This window comes from Lolium perenne, chromosome 5, assembly GCF_019359855.2.
Source record: "Lolium perenne isolate Kyuss_39 chromosome 5, Kyuss_2.0, whole genome shotgun sequence".
Classification (NCBI taxonomy): domain Eukaryota; kingdom Viridiplantae; phylum Streptophyta; class Magnoliopsida; order Poales; family Poaceae; genus Lolium; species Lolium perenne.
The window spans coordinates 29354094-29379463 of NC_067248.2; the positions used below are offsets into that span (position 1 = coordinate 29354094).

Consider the following 25370-nt stretch of genomic DNA (forward strand, 5'->3'; position numbering starts at 1 on the left):
GCGTCGGGCACGGCGCGTTCCCGATGGTGCAGGGTTCCTCCGCGACCATGGCTAGTGCAGGCGTGTCCAGTAGTGCTAGGTGTTGCTCAGAGACATGGTGGGCAAGGCAGGGAAGGAAGAGAGGAGAGGGAGGTGTGACAAGTGTGGCATGGCCGGCATGGCCATGTCATGCTAGCCTTGGTCCCTCCTCCTAGGGTTTCTGTGGATGGGCTAGGGTGAGAGGGGACAGGGGAGCAAGGGAGAGTGAAAGGGGGCACTAGGGTTTAGGCTAAACACTATTTAGAATAGTGTTGGCAATTATGCCTATTTGCAAAAAGCAAATGTTTCCAAAATTTGGGTTGTGCTCTTTGGTTCCAAAATTTGAAAATGGGGTACTTGGCTAAGTTGAAATTGACCAGAGAGAAACATGAGTGTTGGTGGAATTTAGAAAATCAAAGAAATGCAAAATTTGCTAAGTGGGAGATTGTTCCCCATAACAAAAAGTGCCAACTTTGAATGAGCATAGCAAAAGATCAAAGATGATTTTGGCATGGGGGTCTTTACAAAAAGTGTTCACCTTGATGTTGACTTTGAAAAGGTGCAAAGAGTTAGCAAGAGTTGGTTTGAGAAAATTGAATGGCAAAGGCTCAAAGTGGTGATCAGGCTATAAGTGTCAATTTTGACCATTATTGTATGTGAGCCAAATTTGAGTTTGAAAAAGATTTGAAAGGTGTTTCTTTGATTCCAAAAGTTGTAATAAGTGTTTAGTATCATATTACAACTAATGGTGAAGACCAAAATGGTCTAGGTCAAAGATTTTGAAAAAATGGCATAAACCATATGTGAGGTTTTTGTGATTTTCTAACTTTTATTCTTTTCTTTTTCTTTGCTTCAATTTGACAAGAGTGAGATTTATTTGATGTTAGATTGAGTTGGATAAAAGGTTCCAACCATTTTGAGGCAAAGTTGGTGCCTAGGTCAAGGTTTGATAATTTTGGCTAAGTGTGTATGTGAGTGAAAAGGGGCTTTCTCCCTATTTGTTTTCTCTCCTTTTGATTTGACTTTTCTTGACTCCCAAAATGATTCTTACTAGTTTAGGAACAATTCCCAACCATTGAAACCAATCAAAAAGGTCTAGCTCAAAGGTTTGCAAAATTGGCCACAACACCTGAGAGGTGACAAGTCAATTCTTCCTAATCTTGTAATGTGCTCCCCTTGCTTCACTTGGGCAAGGTTGAGGGTCAATTTAGGGTTAGATTAGGTTTAGAGATGGTTTCACACCATTTGGTCAAAGTAGAAATGCATAGGACAAGAATTGGTGAAAATGGCTATGTGTCACATATGCCTCTATGCATATGTGGCAATTGATTTTTGATTTGACTAGGCTTGGCCCAAGTGATGTTGTTGAGTGTTGAAATGGTATATAGGAGTGATCCAACCATTCACTACAAGTCTTAGGGTCAAGATCCTCAACTTCACAAATTTGATATTTTGCTCTCATATGCCTCTATGGCATTGTTACTTTCTTTTTAAAAATCTTTTGTTTCATTTTGGATTGGGTTGGAGAAGTACTAGATAAGGTTTATGAAGGTTTTCCAAACCTCTAAATAAAGTAGAAAGGCCTAGGGTAAAGTTTTACAAAAATAGCCATAGGCACATATGCCTCTATGCATATGTTGGATTTTATTTTGCTTCACACTTGAATTGGTTGGTAGGCTTTGTTGAGCGTGTTGAGGTATTTCAATTCATCTACTAAAGGTAGACAAAGCAAAGCTCCTTATTTTCAACAAGTAACCCGAGGCTTGCATATGCCTTTTCCTTAAATAAGATCTTTTCTTTTTAATTTATTTTTCAAAGATTGATGGAAAGAGAGACGAGGTTTTAGGGTTTGTGGGGTTCACCATGGTTCACCACTATCTAGTAAAATAAGAAAGGTAGGGTTCAAGAATTTACACCTGAGGGCTACATGCCCACATATGTCTTTTTCTTAGTTTCCTAAAATAGATCTAAATGAACTTTGAGAAGGTTATGGTTTAGGGTGTTTCTTATTTGACTTCTTTCTCTCTTAAATTTTATTTGGTGTGTGATCTTCACTTGATCACTTTCGGGTTTTAGGGTGTACCACCCAAGCATAAAAACACTTATCATGGCAAAACACAAACATTAGGTAGGGGCACTAAGCATAGCACTCTATTTGTTGAAAAGTTTTTGTTGGTTCTCATTTTTGGAAAAAGGAAATTCATTTTCTCTTTGTTTTAAAATTTGGGGTGTTACACTTAGCATATTCGCAGGCATCACAACATAATTTGGTTTTGTCCACTCCATTCATTACATCAGGAAAGACTCGAAACATTTTATCAAACGCCATGTGGCCCATTCGACAATGATGAACTAGAGCCATACTCTCCTTTCCTCCAACAATCGCAGCAAGCATAGAACTAGCATCATGCCCCATCTTGTCACGGTCTATGTGCCAAAGACCTCTATGCCTGGTTGCAGTCCCAATCTTCTTGCTGCTCTCCCTTTCCTGAATTAAACACATATATCTATCAACTATTATACGGTAGTCCTGCTGATCAATCAGGACACTTAGAGATAGCAGATTTACTGGAAAAGCAGGAACATGTAGAACTGATGACAATTTTATGTTGGGTGTACATTGCACCGACCCCTCCCCTTTTATAGATTGTGTTGTGCCATCTGCTGTTTGGATAGTGCCTCTATGTGTGGGAGGATACTGAGTATAAGAGTCAAACTCACTAATATTTCCAGTAACATGTTTGGATGCTCCAGAATCAAGAATCCAATCTGAATTAGCATTATGAGTGTCTATAGAAACTCTATCAATATTACCTTCAGCTTTGCAGACATAGTGAGCAAAGTTCCCAAAGGTTGCTTCATTTTTCCTTCTTCCTTTGATTGTCCCTGAGAGGTACTGGTAGTTGACTCTGAAGCTGCTGCCATATGTGCCTTGAGTGATATAGCGTGCTGCTGTCCTCCACCCCTGCCATACTGATGTCCATATGGCTGTCCACCACTTCTGCCATAGTATTGTCCACCACCTCTTCCATACTGCTGTCCATATGGCTGTCCACTACCTCTGCCATCACCTCTTCCTCTGTAGCTTCCTCTGCCATGTGTGTATCCTCCTCTCCCCCTACTGGGTGTAGCAAAGGAGGTACACTGATGCTTCAAGTGTCCCTTCTGCCCACAAGTATAGCAGTCTCTCATCTCTTGTCTCTCGGTAGTGTAGAAGGTCGGATGAGGGACAGAATCGCTTCTCTTTGTCATATTCAGACGCACTTCCTCTCTGGACATAGCTGCAATGGCTTCTTTAAGAGAAGGGGTAGTGGTTTGATGCAGTAAAGTAGCCCTTCTCCCCTCAAAATCTTGATTAAGACCCTTCAAGAACTTCATGACTCGCCGACGTTCAATCCAGCTTGCAGCAGCACTCACACATTCCCCATGGGCAAGTTCCAAAGGATCAACATGATCTAAATCTCCCCAAAGATGCTGCAACTCAGCCACATATGCCATCACAGTTTTGTTTCCTTGTTGCAAGTCATGCACTTTATCCTCAATCTCAGCAATCAACATAATGTTTCCCTTACCAGAATAAAGATTTGATAGGGTGTCCCATACCTCTGAAGCTTTTGTGAGTGCCTCTACAAAAGCAGCAATGTTAGGAACCAAAGAGTTAAGCAACCATGCCACAATCAGAGAATTTATGGCATTCCACTGTTTCCATTCCAGACTGGTCTTGTCTGCTGGTTCTGCAGCTTCACCACTCACACGTTCATCCAACCCTTTCGAGTTCAAAATCAACATCGCCCTCCTTGACCACCGGAGATAGTTGGCCATTCCTTCCAACTTGATTTCGTTCACCGGCAGCTCAAGTTTCTGACCGATGTTGGTATGGGGAACGATTGCTCCCCCTCCAGCAGATCCTCCTCCATCTCCTTTGGTAGTTATAAGATCTGCCAGCTGATGGCGTGTAACTCACACGTTCGTTGGGAACCCCAAGAGGAAGGTATGATGCGCACAGCAGCAAGTTTTCCCTCAGAAAGAAACCAAGGTTTATCGAACCAGGAGGAGCCAAGAAGCACGCTGAAGGTTGATGGCGGCGGGATGTAGTGCGGCGCAACACCAGGGATTCCGGCGCCAACGTGGAACCTGCACAACACAACCAAAGTACTTTGCCCCAACGAAACAGTGAGGTTGTCAATCTCACCGGCTTGCTGTAACAAAGGATTAACCGTATTGTGTGGAAGATGATTGTTTGCAGAAAATAGTAGAACAAGTATTGCAGTAGATTGTATTTCAGTAAAGAGAATTGGACCGGGGTCCACAGTTCACTAGAGGTGTCTCTCCCATAAGACGAACATCATGTTGGGTGAACAAATTACAGTTGGGCAATTGACAAATAAAGAGAGCATGACCATGCACATACATATCATGATGATTATAGTGAGATTTAATTGGGCATTACGACAAAGTACATAGACCGCCATCCAACTGCATCTATGCCTAAAAAGTCCACCTTCAGGTTATCATCCGAACCCCCTCCAGTATTAAGTTGCAAAGCAACAGACAATTGCATTAAGTATGGTGCGTAATGTAATCAACAACTACATCCTTAGACATAGCATCAATGTTTTATCCCTAGTTGCAACGCACAACACAACCTTAGAACTTTACATCACTTGTCCCAGGTGTCAATGCAGGCATGAACCCACTATCGAGCATAAGTACTCCCTCTTGGAGTTACAAGCATCTACTTGGCCAGAGCATCTACTAGTAACGGAAAGCATGCAAGATCATAAACAACACGTAGATATAACTTTGATAATCAACATAACAAGTATTCTCTATTCATCGGATCCCAACAAACGCAACATATAGAATTACAGATAGATGATCTTGATCATGTTAGGCAGCTCACAAGATCCGACAATGATAGCACAATGGGGAGAAGACAACCATCTAGCTACTGCTATGGACCCATAGTCCAGGGGTAGACTACTCACTCATCAATCCGGAGGCGACCATGGCGGTGTAGAGTCCTCCGGGAGATGATTCCCCTCTCCGGCAGGGTGCCGGAGGCGATCTCCTGGATCCCCCGAGATGGGATCGGCGGTGGCGGCGTCTCAGTAAGGTTTTCCGTATCGTGGCTCTCGGTACTGGGGGTTTCGTCACGGAGGCTATTTGTAGGCGGAAGGGCAGGTCAAGAGGCGGCACGGGGGGCCCACACCATAGGGCCGCGCGGCCAAGGGGGGGGGGGCCGCGCCACCCTAGGGTTTGGCTCCCTCGTGGCCCCTCTTCGTCTCTCCTTCGGACTTCTGGAAGCTTCGTGGAAAAATAGGCCCCTGGGCTTTGATTTCGTCCAATTCCGAGAATATTTCGTTACTAGGATTTCTGAAACCAAAAACAGCAGAAAACAAAGAATCGGCACTTCGGCATCTTGTTAATAGGTTAGTTCCAGAAAATGCACGAATATGACATAAAGTGTGCATAAAACATGTAGATAACATCAATAATGTGGCATGGATCATAAGAAATTATCGATACGTCGGAGACGTATCAGCATCCCCAAGCTTAGTTCTGCTCGTCCCGAGCAGGTAAAACGATAACACAGATAATTTCTGGAGTGACATGCCATCATAATCTTGATCATACTATTTGTAAAGCATATGTAGTGAATGCAGCGATCAAAAAAATGTATATGACATGAGTAAACAAGTGAATCATAAAGCAAAGACTTTTCATGAATAGCACTTCAAGACAAGCATCAATAAGTCTTGCATAAGAGTTAACTCATAAAGCAATAATTCAAAGTAAAAGCATTGAAGCAACACAAAAGAAGATTAAGTTTCAGCGGTTGCTTTCAACTTGTAACATGTATATCTCATGGATATTGTCAACATAGAGTAATATAATAAGTGCAATAAGCAAGTATGTAGGAATCAATGCACAGTTCACACAAGTGTTTGCTTCTTGAGGTGGAGAGAAATAGGTGAACTGACTCAACATTGAAAAGTAGAAGAATGGTCCACATAGAGGAAAAGCATCGATTGCTATATTTGTGCTAGAGCTTTGATTTTGAAAACATGAAACAATTTTGTCAACGGTAGTAATAAAGCATATGCATCATGTAAATTATATCTTATAAGTTGCAAGCCTCATGCATAGTGTACTAATAGTGCCCGCACCTTGTCCTAATTAGCTTGGACTACCGGATCATCACAATGCACTGTTTTTACCAAGTGTCACAAAGGGGTACCTCTATGCCGCTTTGTACAAAGGTCTAAGGAGAAAGCTCGCATTGGATTTCTCGCTATTGATTATTCTTCAACTTAGACATCCATACCGGGACAACATAGACAACAGATAATGGACTCCTCTTTTATGCATGAGCATGTAACAACAATTAATAATTTTCTCATTTGAGATTGAGGATATATGTCCAAAACTGAAACTTCCACCATGGATCATGGCTTTAGTTAGCGGCCCAATGTTCTTCTCTAACATATGCATGCTTAACCATAAGGTGGTAGATCGCTCTTACTTCAAACAAGACGGACATGCATAGCAACTCACATGAAATTCAACAACGAATAGTTGATGGCGTCCCCAGTGAACATGGTTATCGCACAACAAGCAACTTAATAAGAGATAAAGTGCATAATTACATATTCAATACCACAATAGTTTTTTAAGCTATTTGTCCCATGAGCTATATATTGTAAAGGTGAAGAATGGAATTTTAAAGGTAGCACTCAAGCAATTTACTTTGGAATGGCGGAAAACACCATGTAGTAGGTAGGTATGGTGGACACAAATGGCATAGTGGTTGGCTCAAGTATTTTGAATGCATGAGAAGTATTCCCTCTCGATACAAGGTTTAGGCTAGCAAGGTTTATTTGAAACAAACACAAGGATGAACCGGTGCAGCAAAACTCACATAAAAGACATATTGAAAACATTATAAGACTCTACACCGTCTTCCTTGTTGTTCAAACTCAATACTAGAAATTATCTAGACCTTAGAGAAACCAAATATGCAAACCAAATTTTAGCATGCTCTATGTATTTCTTCATTAATGGGTGCAAAGCATATGATGCAAGAGCTTAATCATGGGCACAACAATTGCCAAGTATCACATTACCCAAGACATTTATAGCAATTACTACATGTATCATTTTCCAATTCCAACCATATAACAATTTAACGAAGGAGAAACTTCGCCATGAATACTATGAGTAGAAACCAAGGACATACTTGTCCATATGCTACAGCGGAGCGTGTCTCTCTCCCATAAAGTGAATGCTAGGATCCATTTTATTCAAACAAAACAAAAAACAAAAACAAACCGACGCTCCAAGAAAAGCACATAAGATGTGATGGAATAAAAATATAGTTTCAGGGGAGGAACCTGATAATGTTGTCGATGAAGAAGGGGATGCCTTGGGCATCCCCAAGCTTAGACAGCTTGAGTCTTCTTGATATATGCAGGGGTGAACCACCGGGCATCCCCAAGCTTAGAGCTTTCACTCTCCTTGATCATGTTGCATCATACTCCTCTCTTGATCCTTGAAAACTTCCTCCACACCAAACTCGAAACAACTCATTAGAGGGTTAGTGCACAATATAAATTGACATATTCAGAGGTGACACAATCATTCTTAACACTTCTGGACATTGCATAATGCTACTGGACATTAGTGGATCAAAGAAATTCATCCAACATAGCAAAAGAGGCAATGTGAAATAAAAGGCAGAATCTGTCAAAACAGAACAGTTCGTATTGACGAATTTTAAAATGGCACCAGACTTGCTCAAATGAAAATTCTCAAATTGAATGAAAGTTGCGTACATATCTGAGGATCATGCACGTAAATTGGCTTAATTTTCTGAGCTACCTACAGGGAGGTGGACCCAGATTCGTGACAGCAAAGAAATCTGGAACTGCGCAGTAATCCAAATCTAGTACTTACTTTTCTATCAACGGCTTAACTTGGCACAACAAAACACAAAACTAAGATAAGGAGAGGTTGCTACAGTAGTAAACAACTTCCAAGACACAAAATAAAAACAAAGTACTGTAGGTAAAAACATGGGTTGTCTCCCATAAGCGCTTTTCTTTAACGCCTTTCAGCTAGGCGCAGAAAGTGTGTATCAAGTATTATCGAAGGGTGGTGCATTCTCAGCAGGGTGTGGAGTTTTCTCAACCAGGCATAGTATATTAGATACATAAGTTTTAGCATCTCCCTTTTCATTAGTCTTAGGCGTGCTACTTTCATCAAACAAATTTTCAGGAACAAGCCAAGCATAGTTATTTTCTAGTGCATCATTCATAGCTAAGAGTTTACATGGTATTGGTGCTTTGATCTCCCCACCATCATCAATATTATTAGTGTATCTTATTCTATCCATGTCCATCTTTTCAAGGAGACTAACAAAATTAGTATGAGAACCAAGCATATTAAATTTAGCAAAGACCTTTCTAGCTTCTCTTGCTAGACCACCAAATTCTCTAAGAAGGGTTTCTAAAACAAAATCTTTCTTTTCCCCTTCTTCCATATCACCAAGTGTGAGAAACATGTGTTGGATTATAGGATTAAGATTAACAAATTTAGTTTCCAACAGGCGAACTAAATGCGCAGCAGCAATTTCATAAGTAGGCGCAAGGTCTACCAAGTGTCTATCTTCAAAATTTTCAATGGTGCTAACATGATTGAAAAATTCTTCTATATTATTTCTCCCAACTATAGACCCACGTCCTACCGGTATGTCTTTTGTGGTAAAATTAAAAGGAAACATGATGAATCAAGTAAAGTAACTAATTTTTTTGTGTTTTTGATATAGCAAACAAGATAGCAAATAAAGTAAAACTAGCAACTAATTTTTTTGTATTTTGATTTAGTGCAGCAAACAAAGTAGTAAATAAAACTAAGCAAGACAAAAACAAAGTAAAGAGATTGAGAAGTGGAGACTCCCCTTGCAGCGTGTCTTGATCTCCCCGGCAACGGCGCCAGAAAATATGTTGCTGGCGCAGAGTTGATGTGGGAGTTAGAGATCTCTGTGGTGTAACTTTTCTTCAGGTCCCCGGCAACGGCGCCAGAAAATATGCTTGATGGCGTGTAACTCACACGTTCGTTGGGAACCCCAAGAGGAAGGTATGATGCGCACAGCAGCAAGTTTTCCCTCAGAAAGAAACCAAGGTTTATCGAACCAGGAGGAGCCAAGAAGCACGTTGAAGGTTGATGGCGGCGGGATGTAGTGTGGCGCAACACCAGGGATTCCGGCGCCAACGTGGAACCTGCACAACACAACCAAAGTACTTTGCCCCAACGAAACAGTGAGGTTGTCAATCTCACCGGCTTGCTGTAACAAAGGATTAACCGTATTGTGTGGAAGATGATTGTTTGCAGAAAACAGTAGAACAAGTATTGCAGTCGATTGTATTTCAGTAAAGAGAATTGGACCGGGGTCCACAGTTCACTAGAGGTGTCTCTCCCATAAGACGAACAGCATGTTGGGTGAACAAATTACAGTTGGGCAATTGACAAATAAAGAGAGCATGACCATGCACATACATATCATGATGATTATAGTGAGATTTAATTGGGCATTACGACAAAGTACATAGACCGCCATCCAACTGCATCTATGCCTAAAAAGTCCACCTTCAGGTTATCATCCGAACCCCCTCCAGTATTAAGTTGCAAAGCAACAGACAATTGCATTAAGTATGGTGCGTAATGTAATCAACAACTACATCCTTAGACATAGCATCAATGTTTTATCCCTAGTGGCAACAGCACAACACAACCTTAGAACTTTCTGTCACTGTCACAGGTGTCAATGCAGGCATGAACCCACTATCGAGCATAAGTACTCCCTCTTGGAGTTACAAGCATCTACTTGGCCAGAGCATCTACTAGTAACGGAAAGCATGCAAGATCATAAACAACACGTAGATATAACTTTGATAATCAACATAACAAGTATTCTCTATTCATCGGATCCCAACAAACGCAACATATAGAATTACAGATAGATGATCTTGATCATGTTAGGCAGCTCACAAGATCCGACAATGATAGCACAATGGGGAGAAGACAACCATCTAGCTACTGCTATGGACCCATAGTCCAGGGGTAGACTACTCACTCATCAATCCGGAGGCGACCATAGCGGTGTAGAGTCCACCGGGAGATGATTCCCCTCTCCGGCAGGGTGCCGGAGGCGATCTCCTGGATCCCCCGAGATGGGATCGGCGGTGGCGGCGTCTCAGTAAGGTTTTCCGTATCGTGGCTCTCGGTACTGGGGGTTTCGTCACGGAGGCTATTTGTAGGCGGAAGGGCAGGTCAAGAGGCGGCACAGGGGGCCCACACCATAGGGCCGCGCGGCCAAGGGGGGGGGCCGCGCCGCCCTAGGGTTTGGCTCCCTCGTGGCCCCTCTTCGTCTCTCCTTCTTACTTCTGGAAGCTTCGTGGAAAAATAGGCCCCTGGGCTTTGATTTCGTCCAATTCCGAGAATATTTCGTTACTAGGATTTCTGAAACCAAAAACAGCATAAAATAGCAACTGGCACTTCGGCATCTTGTTAATAGGTTAGTTCCAGAAAATGCACGAATATGACATAAAGTGTGCATAAAACATGTAGATAACATCAATAATGTGGCATGGATCATAAGAAATTATCGATACGTCGGAGACGTATCACCAGCTTCTCCAGAGCCTTGGCCAAATCCCTGTTGTTCCCCATGCTTGACACCAAACTAACCTCTCAGAACCACCAAAGGACTTACCCGCAGGATGCCTCTTTGTCTCCTTGTCACTGTCTTCCCCTCCTTGCCGCCGCAGCGGCCTGCTCCCTTCCTCTTCCTCCCAGCCACCGCAGCAGCCTACTCCCTTCCTCTTCCTCTTCCTCCTAGCTGCCATAGCAGACTAGGCTTCCAGATCGGCAGTCCTTCCCGTCGTTGCCCTCACTGCTCCTTGCTCTGATACCATGTGGACAGAGGTGAGGGCCTAACCTGAGGTAGAAGGAGGCTACAAGGAGGAACTCTCTCTCTGCATAGGGTTACAGAGATAGAAGCACCTTATATAGGTCAGGACTGGGCTGGGCCAAACGGGCCACAACAGAGAACAAGAAGACAGACCAACAGATACACCAACAGTTATCCAACAGAAAACATCAACCGTTTCGCGTTTGCTAGCTCAAAGATCGTTTATGACATGCTTCCCATTGGAGATTTGGATCTCGAATCTCACCAGACGCCCTTTCTTGTAGAGGCCGGTCCCGGTCACCGCCGCACACTTAACTCCTTGCTAACAAGATCAGGAAGATAGAGTTCTATCTAGAGAGTACAGAAAGCAATTATATCTGGAAGATAGAGTTCTATCTTCCAGATATAATTGACTTTGAATTTGAATGGTCCATGTTTATTCAGTCAAAGTTTGTTTTCCAATGGAGTACAGCGCATCATGCTAACCATTTATGTTTTGTTTTCTTGTAACCTCCATGGCTATAAGAAGAGATGGCATTAGCCTATTTGGATCTCACCATCCCCTCTGTTCTAGCTCCATTCCTTCCTTTTATTGATTTAGTGTTCGTTCGGTAGACATGGGTGTGCTCAAGCTCAAGGTGTCAGGCTTGTGCTTGTTGCTGCTCATGCCACTCCTGTTACTTCCTGGCAAGCCTTGCCTGAATAAGTCCATCATATTCAGACGCACTTCCTCTCTGGACATAGCTGCAATGGCTTCTTTAAGAGAAGGGGTAGTGGTTTGATGCAGTAAAGTAGCCCTTCTCCCCTCAAAATCTTGATTAAGACCCTTCAAGAACTTCATGACTCGCCGACGTTCAATCCAGCTTGCAGCAGCACTCACACATTCCCCATGGGCAAGTTCCAAAGGATCAACATGATCTAAATCTCCCCAAAGATGCTGCAACTCAGCCACATATGCCATCACAGTTTTGTTTCCTTGTTGCAAGTCATGCACTTTATCCTCAATCTCAACAATCAACATAATGTTTCCCTTACCAGAATAAAGATTTGATAGGGTGTCCCATACCTCTGAAGCTTTTGTGAGTGCCTCTACAGAAGCAGCAATGTTAGGAACCAAAGAGTTAAGCAACCATGCCACAATCAGAGAATTTATGGCATTCCACTGTTTCCATTCCAGACTGGTCTTGTCTGCTGGTTCTGCAGCTTCACCACTCACACGTTCATCCAGCCCTTTCGAGTTCAAAATCAACATCGCCCTCCTTGACCACCGGAGATAGTTGGCCACTCCTTCCAACTTGATTTCGTTCGCCGGCAGCTCAAGTTTCTGACCGATGTTGGTATGGGGAACGATTGCTCCCCCTCCAGCAGATCCTCCTCCATCTCCTTTGGTAGTTATAAGATCTGCCAGCTTCTCCAGAGCCGTGGCCAAATCCCTATTGTCCCCCATGCTTGACACCAAACTAACATCTCAGAACCACCAAAGGACTTACCCGCAGGATGCCTCTTCGTCTCCTTGTCACTGTCTTCCCCTCCTTGCCGCCGCAGCAGCCTGCTCCCTTCCTCTTCCTCCCAGCCACCGCAGCAGCCTACTCCCTTCCTCTTCCTCTTCCTCCTAGCTGCCACAGCAGACTAGGCTTCCAGATCGGCAGTCCTTCCCGTCGTTGCCCTCACTGCTCCTTGCTCTGATACCATGTGGACAGAGGTGAGGGCCTAACCTGAGGTAGAAGGAGGCTGCAAGGAGGAACTCTCTCTCTGCATAGGGTTACAGAGATAGAAGCACCTTATATAGGTCAGGACTGGGCTGGGCCAAACGGGCCACAACAGAGAACAAGAAGACAGACCAACAGATACACCAACAGTTATCCAACAGAAAACATCAACCGTTTCGCGTTTGCTAGCTCAAAGATCGTTTATGACATGCTTCCCATTGGAGATTTGGATCTCGAATCTCACCAGACGCCCTTTCTTGTAGAGGCCGGTCCCGGTCACCGCCGCACACTTAACTCCTTGCTAACAAGATCAGGAAGATAGAGTTCTATCTAGAGAGTACAGAAAGCAATTATATCTGGAAGATAGAGTTCTATCTTCCAGATATAATTGACTTTGAATTTGAATGGTCCATGTTTATTCAGTCAAAGTTTGTTTTTGTGGGGACCCCGGACTAGCTGTCCGAAATACCCTGTTATGTATACAGTTCACGTTCCCATGATCAGTGTGCCGTGAACACATAACCGAACTGATATCAAATTACATCATCCTTTACAAAACGGAATAAGAAAATTACAATAAGGTCACATGACCCATCTTTACAAGATAGCCTCGAAGGGCCTAATCTAATCATCAGAGTAGCAGAATCACTTCAGCAGTGTAGAGCCCAAGTCATCTGCCTTAACCCTACAGGCAACTGACTGGGAAGACGTTCCTAGCTCGCATAGACGTCGTCAACTCCTTCTTCATCTGTCGAAGTCCTCCAGGTCTGGCCAAGTAAATAGCCAGGGACAAAGCCGTGAGTACATTTGAATTGTACTCGCAAACCATCAAGAAGGTGATAACAATTCTAACTAAAGAAGACAAGAGAGGAAGAATAGTTTCTCTGGTGGATATAGCATGTGAAAGAGAATCAGTTTCTCTTGTGGATATAGCATGTGAAAGAGAATCAGTTTCTCTTGTGGATATAGCATCCCACATCACAGTTGAAGGGGACACTAAGAAAGTCCTATGACATCTCTATATCTTTGTTAAAGCAGAGTTCCTCTACATGAAACACTAGGATGGGTCACCCTCTTTTGTTTCATTTTCCTCGACCATCTCCACATGGTCGGCACACCATCTTTCCCGTACCCTTCCGGTACTTCCAACACACATTTCCTTTGGAAATCATTTTCAAAACCAAAACTCGACACAGCTCTGTAACGGCCATCCCAACCGTCCATGACCGCGGACGCGGCTATTCGAATAGTTTTGACTCTGCAGAGTTTGCACACTTTCACCACAACTATCCGGATACCTATCGTGTGGGCATCATCCCCGCATAACGACATATGCCACGACGGATACCCGGACATAACCTTTCGCCCATTCGACTTAACACGAGGTCCTACCCTATGGAGTATGTACCTCCCCGGTACCGTGGCAGCTCACCTCCTCTAGAGCGTGGCTCCACCGCCAAGCCAGGAGACCCATAGTATCTTCCGGACGGGTCAGCCCTGAAGGCCTCCCGTTATACTATTGTCCCAACCATGACAACCCGGACTCGGGGGTAACCGTACCCTTGTATAGTTGTGCGGTGCCTCATGCTAAGAAGAACAAACGTCAAGTTAAGCCCCGTGCCCACGTTGGAGTAGCTATGGTTGCGCTGTTTAGTTGTTCCGGGCGAATACAAAGAACCATGTGTCATTTTTGTCAAAAACCCAAGTCACACACACCTTCCTCTTTCCAACCATCTTTGTCAAGATCCTTTCCTTTCATAAACCATACGCTTGGGTAAGATTGCCTCACCCAAGGTTTTCATAAACATTTACAACAAGGTAAACCTTGAGGGGTTCCCAATCTAAAGTTTCATGAGTTGAACTAATACAACACTATGGCCGAGATGAGGGTCATCACGCCATTGAGGGTATGCAAAAGAGGTATTGGAGTGGATCATACTTGCTTGAGCTAAGCATGTATTATGACAACACAAGAGGAAATATACTTTCAGATTTGTGGTGCTATCTAACCCAATCAATAGATAGATAGGGATGAGAATTGACCAACACCAACACCATTAAGGGAAAACAGGCATACTCATCACAATTTGAGAATACACCAAAAACATGGTATTGATACATCTACACTAGAAGGGGGTGTAGTATGAATCTTGTCCCGAGGTGGAACTTATTCAAGCTAAATATAGAAAGCAAGTTGGATAGCAATGGCCATGATACCATACACCCAACCAATTACCAAGACCTTGACAAGATAAAACTACTAGAGGTACCATGCTTGCATCCAAGCATAGATGACAACAATATGGAGATCATCACACATAGAACCAAGATGCTATTGATAGCACAAGATGACATCCAAAGAGACATCATATCAGAGATCAAAAGATGGCTTGCCTTGGCTTATTTGTCCCTGGACTTCTTCAACTTCATCAATATAAGAATCCCGTCAATATAAATAAAATCCTTGTCCGAACCACTTCTTCTTCTTCTTCTCCGGAATCGTTCGCATCTATCGTCGGAAAATATAAAAGGAACACAATCAATCACATTGCACCAATCATAACAAGCATGCAACATTCAACAATCAACAAGCAATAGTTAACCACCTTACTACGGGCTAACATACAAAGAACTTATAGATACTGCAAAGCACTAAAAGAGAACCCATTTTATTTACCTAGTAAAGGTATGAGAGTATCACAACTTAGCAATTGCCTTTCTCGGGTATCACCATGGTATAAACCAAATATCCCCTGGTAGATAACATCCTAAAGAGGACAAGTGCATTAGTTTGACATCAAATACATTCACAAAACACTTTCAAACATTTTTGGAAATGTAGAAAACAGTTTTCCTAAATTAAGTTGTTCACATAATCCTACATCCAAAATAGGAAGCAAACCATATCCCACATCATTTTAAAACTTAAGAAAAACAATAGGGCTAAAGTTGAGTTGCAGAGGTTTTGTTTTGCAAGCATAAAACAAAGGTTTCCCATCTCTACTAAAAAGAGTTGGTCAAGGGTTTTGAATAAACCAAAAAGTTTTGCTTCAACAATGCATGTCACACATATACATTACTAATAGTAACAAATATATATGATCAGAGACTAATAATATTTTTCCTAGATAGCCAGTACTAATACAAGACTAACCCAATTGGAAACACCCAAAAATATTAAACCTACAATTTTAGGAATTTCTTTGAATCTGACTGTACAGAAAACAAGATCTGTAAGCCATAAATCGTAGAAAAATCCTAAAAATATGAGACCACTTGCATTTGAAGGGTAATTAAACAGAGAAGCATACAAAATTGGATTTGGGTTCAAATTGTTCCTGAAACTCTCACAAATGGATTTACAAGTTTACTGCATGTTTTCACCATTTGCTTTAACTATGGAGTTGCAGAACAGATAAAGGTTTGAATCTTGTTTGAGATGATTAAGAAAACATTCAGTAATCCTACAGAATTGGAATCACACAATTACGTTCAAAAATGGATTTTTGATGATTTAAAAGCTAACAGCCATGTCTGCAGAACACACAGAAAAAGTTTAATTCATCAAAAATCATACACAAATCATAAAAATATGAGGTCAGCTGCATCTGAAAGGTATTGAATAGGTGGTTCTTACCCAATTGGTTTCATTCAAAAATTCGTCTCCAGCCTCCTGGTTTAATTCGACAAAGTCAGATCTGACCAGATCTTGATCTATGAACCATTTCAATTTCAGGAGGTAATTCGAAGTGAAACCAACGCCAAAATGAAGGTACTAGAGAGGGCTTTCACCCACCGTTGAGTTTGCTCAGAAAGGTTTTGTAAAACGGAAGAAATCTAACAAACAGTGATTCTGCATGTTTGTAGAACTTTATTTACCATGCAAAATCCGTAACTAATTTGAGGATGAGACCAACGGCAAGTTGTAGATATTTTCAATACCTATCTGTGAAACTTTGAATCACTCGATTTGGATCTGCACACAAGATTTGGCGGATTTTACAAGTTCGTACCAGAATCTGAAACAGCAAGATAAAAGAAATTACTGCAAGGTTTTGGACGAACTTTGGTCAAGAACTTCAGATCTGAGGATAGGTGAAGCTTCTCCATGCTTGGACCAACATGCACCTGCATCAAGATCCAAACTTAGCAAGGGAGGAAGAAGAAGAGGAGAGAAAACCATCTAGGGTTGGGGAGAAGAAGGAGAGGAAAGCTCTCATGGAGAGGAGAAGCTTGGGGAAGGGGGAGAGCTTCATCTTGGAGAGCTTTTCATGGCCATGGCCGGCCAAGGTAGCTAGAAGGAGCAGCATTTTCGTGGGAGAGGGGTGGGAGAGGGATGGGAGGGAGTGGAGTAAGGAGTGGAGAGTGGAAAAGTGAGAGCAAGTGAGGAGGGGGTGGGCTACCAAGCCCCTTTATATAGAGGGAGAGGGGGTGGGCTGCCTCCTCATTGATTGGGTTGGTTGGGGGGTAGCCTCTTCATTTATTGGGTTAGTTGGGAGGCTGGCTTGTGGGGGAAGAATTTGACCCAAGCTGAAATTATTAGAGGCATGGGGAAGGGACAAAAAGTGAGAGGCTTCCCAAGGTGGAGTAATTATGAGAGAGAGAGGAAAATGGAGAGGCATGATGCATGTGTGCCATGGCATGGCCGGCCACATATTTTTGGCCATGCACAAGTGATCAACAAGAGAGCATTGCAACACATGCATGACACCCAAGGTTGAGTGCCTCAAAATTACTAAAATGGTGGCCTAAAAAGATATAGAATTTTAGGCATAGAGATACTAATGCACAAGGGTGCTAAAGTAGATGGTGGTGGCATTCTGACCTGATAAAAGATGTGTCCAAGAGATGATGGTGGTGATGGTGATTTAGAAAATGGTAGAGCAAGACTAGGAGAGATGGTGAGTGAAGTAACCATATACTCACAAGGATGAATATGGTGACATAAATCATCAATTCATGATGTCAAGGTGATGATGGAAAATAATAAAGGATTGAGATGGGTATGAAGAAATATAAGTTGTGCTTCAAATAACAGGTCAATTGGGAGTGGTTTTGAAAGTATCAAATGATCATCCATTTGATCAAAAATTGGAGGATGGAGGGGATACAATGTGATGGATCAGAGATGTGCATAAGATGTGCAAGAGTTGTCATTTGAAATAGAACTTGTTTGAAAAGTATTTGAAACACCTCAATTGTCTAGGGACAATTGGGAATGAACTCAAGTGGAATGAAGTTTGAAAGTGTTGAGATAAAACTAGTGGGAACATAGGGGTTCAAAATATTCTACTTACTTTCTCTAGTAAAGTAGAGTTTTTCTCCAATGTAAAAATAAGCGAGAGGAAAAACAAGAAATGGTATAGTTATCATAAACAAGCCTTTTTGTTAAAAAGAAAGCCAAATAGAAATAAAAGTTTTTCAGAAATCAGTACGTGGTAGAAATGGGATGGAAAACAAAATCCATTTCAGTTCCTTGTTTTCTTTGAAGAAATATTTTGAGAAGCTTTAATAAAACTAGAAGTAGTTTTGTGATCAAAACCAGATAAGGAAAACAATAGGGTTTTGATGAGGAAAACTATTTTAGGGAGGAGTGTTCTCAAGGGTAGATGGTGACTACAAAATGTACCCATCATTCCCACTCTTGGTTTTGTGAAGATTAAACTTGCAAAAATAAAAAAAATAGGTAAAAGAGGAAGAAGTGATCTAGTGCTGAAACACTGGATAGGGCATAAGATCAAGTGGAATATATGTGATGCAAGGATGGACTGAGACATGCAAGATGTGGAGGTTGAAGAGGGTGTTGCATAGATGGGATCCATGCACTGAGATCACTAATTACAGTCGTGGGTGCTTAGAGATCAATTGCCAAAGTCTGGACATTTAAAGCGTGTCAACACAGATGGTCGACATGGCCTCAAATCCAACAAGGATGAGTGGGTATAAGAGAGGGATGTAGCTAGGGGTAGATGATCCCAAGTCTTGAATTAAGGATGATTGAGCTATCTTGTACCACCAAGAGAAAAATCAAGATGGCACACTCATGTTGCCATGAGGAGAAGAGTTTGATGTAGAAAAAGGGAAAACAACTTTTCCTAGGACACACATGTGTTTTATTAGGTGAGTTGTTTGTTTTACCACTAGAGGTGTTGTTCTTTGAAGTAGCTCAAGACAAAACTCAACAAGAAAAACAAGATAATACATCTACCAACAGATCAAAGCAATTCATATTAACAGACAGATCAAGGCAATTCATCTAATTAGTCTTTAGAAAAAGTTTTTGTTCCCCCTAATTTTTGCAATAAGGACAACTAATCAAGGTTGCAAAAGTTGGGGTGTTACAGATCTTCCACCCTTAAAAAATCTCGTCCCGAGATTACTGAGCGTAGAACTAGAGGGGTTGTAAAGTTTAACTAAAGTTAGACTCCATTCTTCTGTAGATGTGCCATTGTTGAGAAGGTCGTTGCTTCATCTTCTGGGAGACATGATGGATTTCTGCCGATGGCGAGCTTCATGAAGAGGATGACTACTCCCACAGATGTTAGACCTGTAGCTTCTTAACGACCCTAGCGGGGGTTCAAGATTTCGAAAAAGTTAGTGCACTCCAATGGTGCCTCGGCAGGGTTGAAACTTTTTAGAGTTAGCTTGATTTTAGTGGAAGACGAAGTCTTCCACCCTTAAGATTGTTCATTGGGGAGGGGGCGTTAAAAACTGTAAGCTTCGGCCACGGGTCTTGTCGGGCGCTTTTTGGAGAGGTCATTGATCTCTCGTCTTGAGTCGAACATCTTCAGAGGGCGTTGTGTAGTCCACGGCTTCAAGAGGGGTTAGTGCATCCCACATTTCCAACGGTGTGTTAGAAAGGTTTAAAATGTTAGGGTCAGCTCCAACTTTTAGTGGAAGACGAAGTCTTCCACCCTTAAGATTTTTCATCGGGCTTCCGGAAAAACTTAGAGCTTACGCCTTGCGGTCTGTCGGGGGCTTCGAAGGAGTCATCGATCTTCCGTACTCAGTTGAAGAATCTTCAGGGGCGACGTGCGGACCACAACTTCAAGAGGCACTCACGGTGTTAACTAAACCATAGGGGACGCGCGGCGAGTTAGTAAGTTGATGAAACGCCTGGTTGGTACCCATATGAAGTAGCAACAGGGGTCGTCGAAGACAATCTTCAGCTTGAGGGTCAGTGTTGACTTATACCACTTAAGAAGTGAGTAGGTAAAATACACCTAATCTTGAGTCTTGAGGTATCTTCATGAGCTTCACTTGATGAGGAACAGATGAACTATGTGATGTAGCTTGGCTTTGACGCTATGATTCTCTCAGCTTGTTAGACGATGTGTTAGAGGGTAGTGCCAAGAAGATATCCTCGAGGTTAGTGCGATTACACTCCAAGGTTAGACAAAGTTAGTATGCATGTCTTCTTGCAGAGGTGCAGTCACTCTTGAAGGTAGGGTCTTCTGTCTTCTCGGCTTAGTAGAGATGCTTCAGCTGATCTTGAAAGTAGTTGGCGTAGATAGGGGTCTGGTCAGTTTCTCTGACGGTTGAGAATCGATGGTTAACAGGGTTAACTTATCCATTTAGCTAGCAGTAAGCATTTTATCGGCGAGGTAGATGACTGTGAAAACGTCTTAGAGGGGCTTCCTACGCTGGTTTATCACACCAAGAGTGTTTTTCAGACCTAAAGACCAACACAATCAAACACACAACAAACAAATAAAAACACTCAAGACAACACACTTAGGGAACTATAAGCAATCATCAAACCAGACATGGTAACACAAGTACCCATGGATGACTAATACGCGGGGGTAGCTCAATCAAAGCGATTGAGTTTTGTCCTATCCATCCTATAGGTTTGGGCTGGTCACATATGTTGCAGTCTTCAGCTTGTTGACATCGTCTTCAACAAGGATTCTTGAAGCAGAGAGTGGTGATGCGGCCTGGTGTTGAGTCGTCGAGGTTGAGGTAGAGGCTAAAACTGTGTAGTCTTCTTGCTCAACATCCCGGGGACGTGGGGTCTTCGAAGGGGTAGTTGTGTAGGTACTCCCAAAGTCGGCATCTTCTGGTGGCTGGCCTAAAAAATACTAGTCAAAAACTGAGGACTTGATCCCTGACGACTGCAAAAAGTGCAAGTCCACGGAGGAACAAGGTCAGATCTTTGACATACTTTGGTGACAACCAAAGACATGATATTATCATTCTTTTATGTGCACACTAAGTCGGCCTCCAATCTTCAATAGCTGTCGTTGGAGATTCATGAGTCTTCCTGAGGGATTGATGTATCTTTGAGTTCGAGTCTCCGGTCTGAGTTGGGGACATCGTCCAATATGTAGGTTTGAAGTGGATGAGACAATAGAGTAAGAATTTTCAAACACTTCTATAAAGCGAAGAGATAAGAATTTAGAAGTTTTTGAAGAAACGAGAGGAGTAGAAGCTATGCTTCCGACTAACGAAAGAATTTGTTTGGTAAATAGTTTTTCCCAAGTACTTGTTTCCTAACTAACGTCCATGCCAACTAAGGTCTCCTACAGTCAGGATAGCTCTGATACCAGCTCTGTGGGGACCCCGGACTAGCTGTCCGAAATACCCTGTTATGTATACAGTTCACGTTCCCATGATCAGTGTGCCGTGAACACATAACCGAACTGATATCAAATTACATCATCCTTTACAAAACGGAATAAGAAAATTACAATAAGGTCACATGACCCATCTTTACAAGATAGCCTCGAAGGGCCTAATCTAATCATCAGAGTAGCAGAATCACTTCAGCAGCGTAGAGCCCAAGTCATCTGCCTTAACCCTACAGGCAACTGACTGGGAAGACGTTCCTAGCTCGCATAGACGTCGTCAACTCCTTCTTCATCTGTCGAAGTCCTCCAGGTCTGGCCAAGTAAATAGCCAGGGACAAAGCCGTGAGTACATTTGAATTGTACTCGCAAACCATCAAGAAGGTGATAACAATTCTAACTAAAGAAGACAAGAGAGGAAGAATAGTTTCTCTGGTGGATATAGCATGTGAAAGAGAATCAGTTTCTCTTGTGGATATAGCATGTGAAAGAGAATCAGTTTCTCTTGTGGATATAGCATCCCACATCACAGTTGAAGGGGACACTAAGAAAGTCCTATGACATCTCTATATCTTTGTTAAAGCAGAGTTCCTCTACATGAAACACTAGGATGGGTCACCCTCTTTTGTTTCATTTTCCTCGACCATCTCCACATGGTCGGCACACCATCTTTCCCGTACCCTTCCGGTACTTCCAACACACATTTCCTTTGGAAATCATTTTCAAAACCAAAACTCGACACAGCTCTGTAACGGCCATCCCAACCGTCCATGACCGCGGACGCGGCTATTCGAATAGTTTTGACTCTGCAGAGTTTGCACACTTTCACCACAACTATCCGGATACCTATCGTGTGGGCATCATCCCCGCATAACGACATATGCCACGACGGATACCCGGTCATAACCTTTCGCCCATTCGACTTAACACGAGGTCCTACCCTATGGAGTATGTACCTCCCCGGCACCGTGGCAGCTCACCTCCTCTAGAGCGTGGCTCCACCGCCAAGCCAGGAGACCCATAGTATCTTCCGGACGGGTCAGCCCTGAAGGCCTCCCGTTATACTATTGTCCCAACCATGACAACCCGGACTCGGGGGTAACCGTACCCTTGTATAGTTGTGCGGTGCCTCATGCTAAGAAGAACAAACGTCAAGTTAAGCCCCGTGCCCACGTTGGAGTAGCTATGGTTGCGCTGTTTAGTTGTTCCGGGCGAATACAAAGAACCATGTGTCGTTTTTGTCAAAAACCCAAGTCACACACACCTTCCTCTTTCCAACCATCTTTGTCAAGATCCTTTCCTTTCATAAACCATACGCTTGGGTAAGATTGCCTCACCCAAGGTTTTCATAAACATTTACAACAAGGTAAACCTTGAGGGGTTCCCAATCTAAAGTTTCATGAGTTGAACTAATACAACACTATGGCCGAGATGAGGGTCATCACGCCATTGAGGGTATGAAAAAGAGGTATTGGAGTGGATCATACTTGCTTGAGCTAAGCATGTATTATGACAACACAAGAGGAAATATACTTTCAGATTTGTGGTGCTATCTAACCCAATCAATAGATAGATAGGGATGAGAATTGACCAACACCAACACCATTAAGGGAAAACAGGCATACTCATCACAATTTGAGAATACACCAAAAACATGGTATTGATACATCTACACTAGAAGGGGGTGTAGTATGAATCTTGTCCCGAGGTGGAACTTATTCAAGCTAAATATAGAAAGCAAGTTGGATAGCAATGGCCATGATACCATACACCCAACCAATTACCAAGACCTTGACAAGATAAAACTACTAGAGGTACCATGCTTGCATCCAAGCATAGATGACAACAATATGGAGATCATCACACATAGAACCAAGATGCTATTGATAGCACAAGATGACATCCAAAGAGACATCATATCAGAGATCAAAAGATGGCTTGCCTTGGCTTATTTGTCCCTGGACTTCTTCAACTTCATCAATATAAGAATCCCGTCAATATAAATAAAATCCTTGTCCGAACCACTTCTTCTTCTTCTCCGGAATCGTTCGCATCTATCGTCGAAAAATATAAAAGGAACACAATCAATCACATTGCACCAATCATAACAAGCATGCAACATTCAACAATCAACAAGCAATAGTTAACCACCTTACTACGGGCTAACATACAAAGAACTTATAGATACTGCAAAGCACTAAAAGAGAACCCATTTTATTTACCTAGTAAAGGTATGAGAGTATCACAACTTAGCAATTGCCTTTCTCGAGTATCACCATGGTATAAACCAAATATCCCCTGGTAGATAACATCCTAAAGAGGACAAGTGCATTAGTTTGACATCAAATACATTCACAAAACACTTTCAAACATTTTTGGAAATGTAGAAAACAGTTTTCCTAAATTAAGTTGTTCACATAATCCTACATCCAAAATAGGAAGCAAACCATATCCCACATCATTTTAAAACTTAAGAAAAACAATAGGGCTAAAGTTGAGTTGCAGAGGTTTTGTTTTGCAAGCATAAAACAAAGGTTTCCCATCTCTACTAAAAAGAGTTGGTCAAGGGTTTTGAATAAACCAAAAAGTTTTGCTTCAACAATGCATGTCACACATATACATTACTAACAGTAACAAATATATATGATCAGAGACTAATAATATTTTTCCTAGATAGCCAGTACTAATACAAGACTAACCCAATTGGAAACACCCAAAAATATTAAACCTACAATTTTAGGAATTTCTTTGAATCTGACTGTACAGAAAACAAGATCTGTAAGCCATAAATCGTAGAAAAATCCTAAAAATATAAGACCACTTGCATTTGAAGGGTAATTAAACAGAGAAGCATACAAAATTGGATTTGGGTTCAAATTGTTCCTGAAACTCTCACAAATGGATTTACAAGTTTACTGCATGTTTTCACCATTTTCTTTAACTATGGAGTTGCAGAACAGATAAAGGTTTGAATCTTGTTTGAGATGATTAAGAAAACATTCAGTAATCCTACAGAATTGGAATCACACAATTACGTTCAAAAATGGATTTTTGATGATTTAAAAGCTAACAGCCATGTCTGCAGAACACACAGAACAAGTTTAATTCATCAAAAATCATACACAAAACATAAAAATATGAGGTCAGCTGCATCTGAAAGGTATTGAATAGGTGGTTCTTACCCAATTGGTTTCATTCAAAAATTCGTCTCCAGCCTCCTGGTTTAATTCGACAAAGTCAGATCTGACCAGATCTTGATCTGTGAACCATTTCAATTTCAGGAGGTAATTCGAAGTGAAACCAACGCCAAAATGAAGGTACTAGAGAGGGCTTTCACCCACCGTTGAGTTTGCTCAGAAAGGTTTTGTAAAACGGAAGAAATCTAACAAACAGTGATTCTGCATGTTTGTAGAACTTTATTTACCATGCAAAATCCGTAACTAACTTGAGGATGAGACCAACGCCAAGTTGTAGATATTTTCAATACCTATCTGCGAAACTTTGAATCACTCGATTTGGATCTGCACACAAGATTTGGCGGATTTTACAAGTTCGTACCAGAATCTGAAACAGCAAGATAAAAGAAATTACTGCAAGGTTTTGGACGAACTTTGGTCAAGAACTTCAGATCTGAGGATAGGTGAAGCTTCTCCATGCTTGGACCAACATGCACCTGCATCAAGATCCAAACTTAGCAAGGGAGGAAGAAGAAGAGGAGAGAAAACCATCTAGGGTTGGGGAGAAGAAGGAGAGGAAAGCTCTCATGGAGAGGAGAAGCTTGGGGAAGGGGGAGAGCTTCATCTTGGAGAGCTTTTCATGGCCATGGCCGGCCAAGGTAGCTAGAAGGAGCAGCATTTTCGTGGGAGAGGGGTGGGAGAGGGATGGGAGGGAGTGGAGTAAGGAGTGGAGAGTGGAAAAGTGAGAGCAAGTGAGGAGGGGGTGGGCTACCAAGCCCCTTTATATAGAGGGAGAGGGGGTGGGCTGCCTCCTCATTGATTGGGTTGGTTGGGGGGTAGCCTCTTCATTTATTGGGTTAGTTGGGAGGCTGGCTTGTGGGGGAAGAATTTGACCCAAGATGAAATTATTAGAGGCATGGGGAAGGGA

At 42.3% G+C, this 25370-nt stretch overlaps 2 long non-coding RNA genes across 3 annotated transcripts; both read right to left on the reverse strand.

Annotated features, from left to right (window-relative positions):
* Window positions 1–14406: 14406 nt before the first annotated feature.
* LOC127298668 (uncharacterized) lies at window positions 14407–17069 on the reverse strand. Its single transcript, XR_007850030.1, has 4 exons — window positions 16765–17069; window positions 16337–16413; window positions 15377–15467; window positions 14407–15208 (listed from the first exon to the last, which is right to left on the reverse strand). It is a non-coding gene; the product is annotated as an uncharacterized lncRNA (long non-coding RNA).
* Window positions 17070–21305: 4236 nt separating this feature from the next.
* LOC139829973 (uncharacterized) lies at window positions 21306–25158 on the reverse strand. 2 transcript variants are annotated; one of them, XR_011745906.1, is made up of 4 exons: window positions 24877–25158; window positions 24449–24525; window positions 23209–23320; window positions 21306–21581 (listed from the first exon to the last, which is right to left on the reverse strand). It is a non-coding gene; the product is annotated as an uncharacterized lncRNA (long non-coding RNA). The 2 variants fall into 2 exon arrangements; XR_011745905.1 differs by lacking the exons at window positions 24449–24525; window positions 24877–25158 and adding an exon at window positions 23489–23577.
* Between the last annotated feature and the right edge of the window lie 212 nt (window positions 25159–25370).